The following is a 7,460-nucleotide window of genomic DNA, read 5'->3' as shown; positions in this document are numbered from 1 at the left end:
CGCCTCTGCATTGGCAAGTGGCTGTTCCTCTCACAGCCACCCGTAGGGATTGTGTGACCCATGTTGCTCTTCCCGAGCAACTTTTTGTGCACCTGGCGCGAAGCTCCTCCGAACTTACCCTAGATTCCTTCTGTTGGCTGCAGCTTGCGCGGCGCATCTCCGAACTTACCCGAGCTTACTCGTGTTACTACCGAGTAACTCGAGTATGTTCGGGTAAGTGTCCACTCCTGCACCAACGGTGAGGCACGTAATGCTCCCGCACTAATACAAGCCAAAAACTCAAACGTACGTTCTTTACCCATCCCTTGTAGGATCTTCGCACAGTGCACAGTGTAGCGCAATATTGTGTCGGTATTGCACTTTTCACTGGAAGCGCAGTGGCCTTAAGCTAACTTCGGCCACCGGTTTCATTTTCTCGACACAGCCTACATTGCGCGGCCAACATGGAGAGGGGGCGTCTGAGCGCACTACGTGAGCAGACGTGTGTGTTTCGGCTCCGCCGGTTTTCGGCTCGGGCGGAGACCCAAATCATCCTACCCCGGCAAAGTGGCATCTATTCATCTGGAACGTCGAGCGGAACAACTGGATACCATATTCGTCCAGGTGGGCCCATTCTCATCAAATTTACGGCCGATTTTCGACCGACCGCGGCGGTACCGTCGTTAAGCCTAACGACAACACCGACGCTCGGCCAATTGGACTCAGCCTTCCGAGTAAAAAAATGGAGAACTCCGCGCTTAAATTACGTGCCTGCGACCCTGAGGCGGTGGAGTGGACTTCGGTCCCCACCGTCGGCGACACAAATTGGCCAGTTTCTGCCAAAACTTGTAGTCAAGCTTTGCTTCAAGCGGCTGCACGCCGCTCCCAGGACAAAGCCCGGATGGCGGCGTTCGGCGCCGTCTCGGCCGCTGTCGCATTGTCCGGAAACATGACAGCTCCGACAACGCGCGCCACGGGAAGCAAGGTCAAGGCGTTCACGAAATGAAAGCCGCGTCCAAAGCCCACACCCCCTCCTGAACACTACGTTGTAGTCATAAAGCCCCGAGAACGTGTTTCCCTTCACGAGGCGTTCATGGAAACCGGCTACGGTACTGCTATTTTGGCGTAGCTCGGGCCGGGACGGGCCCGCGCCATCTCCGTTCTGCCCTCGCGAGAACAAAACATCATCATCGTGCATACCACGGGCATCGAGGCGGCCTACCGGCTCATCGGGAACTTTGCAGTTAATACCGAGAAGAGATCGGTCAAGCTTCAAGGTTACCTCAGACAAGACGGCGGCAACACGTGCCACGGAGTGATCGTGGTCCGTCACACGGACACCACACAAAGTCCTCAACAACGAGTGTGCAGGCGCATCGGCACCATCGTGGAAATCCGGAAATTTGGAACATCCAACAAGGCGCGCATTACGACAACATGGTCGTGTCTGTACAAAATTACTACAAAACTATCCCGGCCTGCGGCAAGTGTGGGGCCGTCGGGCATCGCGCGACCGCATGTCCGGACCTGCAGCCGGACACGTGTGGACTCTGCGGTCTCCAAGCTCCGCTACTGGAAGTGCTGCGGGCACATCACAACAGTGTACCCCGGTGTTCTGTGTGTGGTGCCGCCCATGCCACCAACTCACGCGAGTGTGTGGCAAAATTTCGCACTCCAAAACTGACCGCCCAAATGGCCAAGAAAAAGAACTCGGCGCCCAAGAAGAAATGCCGCCATCTTGGGCCTCCAACCTCCAACACCCAAAAACTGGCGCCACCTCCCGGAGGTGCTGGCAAGCGACCGTCGACCTGGGCCGACATCGTCAAAACCGGACACCTGATCAGTGGTTCGGGCGGGGCTGCTTCTTCCTCCCCCATTCTCATTCCCCTCCCTGGGGCGCGCAGCGCCGAGCAGAATCAAATAGCAGCACTCAGGGCACAAAACGCGATACTGCTAAAGAAAATTAACGAATTGGAATCTAAAATGCACCAGCCACCTTCTCCCCCTTCTCCTCCCGCGGCAGAGATGGAGAGTGAGCTCGTGGCACCGAAGGCGGCAACAAGCGCGGAGACCGCATTGCAAGCCCATTTCGAGGCCCGCTTCGGAACAATAGACGACCGATTCGCCGCCACAGAAAACCAAATCTCAATGGTGGCCAACGCAATCTCCAAATTGCAAGAGACAATCCCCGCAATGATTTCCCAACAAACTGCGCATTCCTCGCGCCCCTCGGGCAGGCCCGGCTGTCCGTACAGGGACGTATCCGGACGCCCTCTCTAACCTCCGAGGCGCACCCCTGAGGTAGACGACGACGACACCCGCTCGCTCTCCGGTGTGGAGGACGCCTCCCTCCCCGCGAGTGCTGGCTTCGGAGCAGTGTCACTACCGCCTGTCCTTAACCTAAATGACTATGGCAAGCAGTCGTATTATCTGGCGCTCCCCAAGAACCAATTCAGCCACCCTCGTCCAAATTGTTCAGTGGAACCATCGGGGCTTCCGCTCCCGCAGTAAGCGGGCGGATCTCCGACTTTTCCTTTTAACCCTCGACTCGCTTCCGGCGGTGGTTGCCCTCCAGGAGCCAGGGAGCGGCGCAACCCTTAAAAATTACATCACCTTCCAGCAGGACCTCTTCGTGCCTCTGTGTGCATAAAAATTATACGGCTAATCTAGTCGTATATTAGTGAATTGCGCAACAACTTAGACAGGACACAGAAAGAAACACACACAACCGTTCACGAGCGCAACTACCAACTGTTTAATGGGGTGAAACAACAATAGCATATATACAGAAAAGCAGAGCTTGCGTAAAGGTAGAGCAGGCACACACATCACAAAGACCGCAATTTTATACAATGAATCAGGATATGAAACTTCAGCATCATAGATCTGCAACGAAGCATCACTTACGCAGCGATCGGATAGTTTTTAACATCGAAGGCCTCTAAGACAAGCCAGGCTTTCACATTGGTACTCCTGCCTAGAATGTTTGTCATCTCAAATCTTGCCCTACACGTGCAGGAAGAAATGTGCCTTACAAGGTTTGAATTTTTATCATTATTGTCAACATTTTTTGCATGCTCCCGTAGCCGGTCATAACGCAACGGCCAGTTTGGCCTACATAGGAAGAGCCACAAGAAAGGGGCAAGCTGTATACCACTCCTCTGGCGCACTCAGCATAGGAAGTGCCATTCGTTTGTTTTTGCAACCCTTTTACAAACGCCAGAAATGCGCGAGCAAAGCTTTGATAGCTTGTTGGGGGCGGAGAACACCAAAGGTACATGGTGTCTACCGGCCACATTCTTCAGGTTATGGGACACCTGGTGCACATAGGGGACCACAACCGGCTTCGAAGCCGAGTAGTCAGGTCTTTTTTGGGCGCCTTTTTGTTTCTGCAGGAAGGTTTTAGCGACGGCAGATATAACCGGAATCTTGTCGACTTGGAAATTCGCACTGAATACTCGTAGGTGATGGTGACACTCCTTCCGCTCAAGAAACGCAATGCACCACGCCACATACTCAACACCTACTGTTCACCCAGGCTCAAAAATGTAACTTTCGCAACACTCTTTACCCGCGCTCTAAAGGCTGCGGGCAAGGACCCCCTAGTAACTATGGGCGATTTCAACGGCCACAGTACGCTTCTGGGTTACGTGCGTGAGTATAAGCGGGGACGCAAGCTAGCGGAACTTGCGTCCGCGCTGGGCCTGACTCTCCACACCGACCCTGCATATCCAACGCGGGTGGGTAACTCCGTGACCCTGGATACGTGTCCAGACCTTACTTTTCCCAAGAACATTACACACGCATAGTGGGCCACACGCAGGAAACCCTCGGTAGTGACCACTGCCTTATCAATACTACCGTAAGGATTAATCCATTAGTAAGACCCCATGCCCAAGCTCGGCTCCCTGACTGGAATAAATTCCGGCAAAGCTACATCAATTTGGCCTCCATCCACGAACAATGATACCACGCATGGACACAAGCATTGCTTACAGACCTTCGTTCGACCGAAACTCAAATTATACTCTCGGAGACAAGGCCGGAGGTGGACAACCACCTTCTGCATCTCCCGCAGTTGGCGCCGCCAAAAACATAATAGAAAGCTTAAAATTGGCATCGCCGAGCTCACGCAGTGAGCGACAGAGTACGCGGCCCAACTCGTCGACTCGAACTGGGTGAACCGCTGTCACACGGCGGCCAGACAAATGTCTAGCCGGGGCACGTGGCGCCTCTTCCGCGCCCTAATTGACCCGACTCAAACTCGCGCCGAGACACAGAAACATCTTCAACGAGCTGTTCATAGCTTCGATGGAAATACCTCAAAATTAGCGTGCAAACTTCGCCACCAGTATCTTTGCACTCAACAGGACCCCCGAGGGCCCACGTACTCGTATGCAGGTTCCCAGAACGCGGAGCTGGATCAGCCGTTCCAGCTTCACGACCTTAAGGCGGCCTTGGATAAAATGAAACGAGGAACGGCACCGGGCCGGGACAAGATACATCTGAAACTGCTTGCCAATCTTCCCGACCCCGCCTAGGAAACCCTCCTCGGCTTCATCAACTCACACTGGCTTCATTAGGCACCCCTCCCAATAGAATGCAAGACCGCCCTGGTAACTTTCATTCCGAAAGCCGGCAAAGCCATAAACACAGACAACCTCCGCCCCATCTCCCTCACGTCTTGTGCGGGAAAGCTGATGGGGACCATGGTGCCGGCCAGGCTTTCTGGGTTTCTGGAAAACCAAAATGCATTCGCAGACACCATGTTCGGTTTCCGCCTGCACCGGTCTGCGCAGGATGTTCTGCTTCAACTCGACAGAGAAATACTGAACCCTCTCGAATACCCCTTCAACGATAAGGCAGTACTCGCCCTAGCCTTGAAGGGTCCTTTCGACAACGTCACGCACGATATTATTGTGCGAAATCTCTCCCAGACCACCTGTGGACATAACACCTTTCAGTATATCAAGCAATTTATCTCGGATCGACTATCTGTCATCCGAATTCAAGACGAAAAACACGGCCCCTATCAAATGGGAGCGTGAGCAACGCCACAGGGTGCGGTCCTATCGCCGTTACTTTTCAATCTGGCCATGATGAAACTCCCGGCTCAGCTGGCGCAGGTGAAGGCGTCCAGCATGCGCTGTATGCTGACGACATAACCATCTGGGCCAAACATGGATCGGTTAGAGACATTGAAGCCAACCTGCAAAAAGCAACGGAGATCGTGGATGCCTACGTCCGCCTCTGTAGCCTTCAATGCTCCACGTCCAAATCCGAATTTGTGCACATTCGCGCGTCGCCTAAGTGCACCACCAAAATTGAACTATCCCTGGCCAGTGGCCTGATCCCCGAACACGATGGGATTATAGTACTTGTGGTGTCTTTATCCACTAACATCGGCGGGTTCATGGCCCGCCGCGTTTCCAACAAAGGCGGGGGGTTACGGTGCAGAGACGCCTTGCGGCTGGCGCATGCTTCCGTGACCAGTCAAGGTTGACGAGAACGCCCTCGAGGTGATTCTCAGAAAGATGTACGTACAAGCGTGCCCTCGATCTCCCGGTCAACACGTCCAACCAGCGCCTCATGGGCCTGGGGATAGTAAACACTTTCGCGAAGCTCCGGGAGGCGCACTTGACCAACCAATACACAAGACTTTCAAAGACGCTGTCGGGACGCCGCCCATTAGCCCCACTACACATCCACCACCCAACACTGACGGAAGAGCGCGTACGCATCTCCGAAGTCTGGAGATACGCCCTGCACGTGCGTCCTCTTCCGGCCACTATGACACGTGACGACCACAGTGCCAAGCGCCTTGCGCGGACGGAGGCACTGACCCGCCACTATGGAAACAAACGCGGAATCTTCTACGTGCACGCCTCCGGCCCTCACCATGGGGGGTCGTACACGGCCGCAGGCGTCCACAAAAACGTCGCGGTGAACGGCCTAACGTTCCGACCTCAAGACATAACACATGCGGAGGAAGTCGCCATTGCGCTAGCCGCCGCAGACCAGGACTCGCGAGTCATCTTTGCCGACTCGAGAGGGGACTGCAGAAATAGTCAACAGGGATACATTCCTTTTTTTTTGCGTATCGCATCCTTCAAAACAGCGACTACCTCGGGGCCCCCGCGTCTCGAACGATTTTATGGGCTCCTGCTCACATGGGCCTCAAAGGCAATGAAATGGCAGATGCTGCCGCCCGCGCGCTCACTCTCCGGGCAACGACTTCAGACCCTTGCAAAACGGATCCCGAACCCAATCCGGCCCTCACTTTTCGACAAATTACTGAATTCTACCACTTGGGCCACGCAATTTATCCTAAGCCCTGTAAGGGTCTTACAAACAAGGGGGAACGCTCACTCCTCCATCTTTACACGAAAACACTGCTGTGCCCGGCAGTTTTAAACCACTTTGCAGTTTTAAAGCATGTACAGGAAAGTGTCCCTACTTTGCGGAGAAGTCTTCGGACATCTTCCACATGGTATGGGCATGTCAGTCAACCCCGAACTTTGCCCCAAAACCCAACCCCACCAGGGAGGACTGGGAGGCAGCCGTGCTCGGCTGCTCCGACCTGGTGAGCCAGAAGGTTAGAAGAGCAAGTTGCTGGGCTAGTTGGTGCTGTTGCAGCGCCTGTGTTCGTCTTTCCTTGTTTCTTGTGTCCCGTCCTTTGCGCTGCTCCACCACGATGAGCCAGAAGGCTCTGGTCGAGCGCGTCCGAGCCGCAGCGGTCGCTAATGGGCTCGTGTACTGAGGAGCGCACCTAGTGCTTGTGAGAGGTGACCCTTTCCGGGATACCTCAAACTCCCTCCCTATTATGTACCAATATTAAAGTTTTTCAGACAGAAGCCAACATGGAGTTCAAAGATGTGGACCATTGCGCTTATCATCTATTGAACCGATTAAGGGAAGGGATTAACAACTCGCGTTAACGATGGTTTTATTTAGCAGAAGACACAGATGAAAAGGCGGCCAAACCATTCGCCGCCATTCCATTCGCAAAGCCCGATCAGCGCGACTCACGATGAATAGTGGCCGAGCACTAAACGGTGCGTTAAACAGCTAAAGGAGTGAGGCATGCTGAAAGCGAGGGAGGGATGAAAGGAGAAACGGCTTAACGCTCCCTCACGATAAACACCTAATGCCGCAAAATAGTGCAAGCGGATTGCTCCGCGTTGGAAACCGGCTAACCGGCACTAGAACCAGAGCCACGAAATCTGCCATGGGAGACATACACGCAGCAGCGAGCACGCACCAAGACCGGTCGCCATGAACTGAAGCGGGCGAAGTCGGGTCATGTTAACCAAGCAGTGAGCCTGGCCGACATCCTAGTGTGGCTACCACAGCCTCTGAACAGACCTAGAATGAGCTACGACTTCTCCACAAAACATGTCATGCTAACGCGTACTCCCGACAAAGAAATATGCTGTAATATATTTTGCGTATAAAAACGTTAGCTATCGCTGCGGCGACCC

At 54.1% G+C, this 7,460-nt stretch overlaps 2 pseudogenes; both read left to right on the top strand.

Annotated features, from left to right (window-relative positions):
- The first annotated feature begins 721 nt into the window (after positions 1-721).
- LOC149327631 (uncharacterized) lies at positions 722-2,490 on the top strand (annotated as a pseudogene).
- A 3,279-nt stretch (positions 2,491-5,769) lies between these two features.
- On the top strand, positions 5,770-6,739 carry LOC149327630 (uncharacterized; annotated as a pseudogene).
- The last annotated feature ends 721 nt before the right edge of the window (positions 6,740-7,460 follow it).

Source organism: Amblyomma mixtum, chromosome 10 (genome assembly GCF_055824585.1).
Source record: "Amblyomma mixtum isolate Tamu chromosome 10, ASM5582458v1, whole genome shotgun sequence".
In the NCBI taxonomy this organism is placed as follows: domain Eukaryota; kingdom Metazoa; phylum Arthropoda; class Arachnida; order Ixodida; family Ixodidae; genus Amblyomma; species Amblyomma mixtum.
Note: the sequence above shows the minus strand (reverse complement) of the source record. Positions and strands in the feature narration are given on the sequence as shown.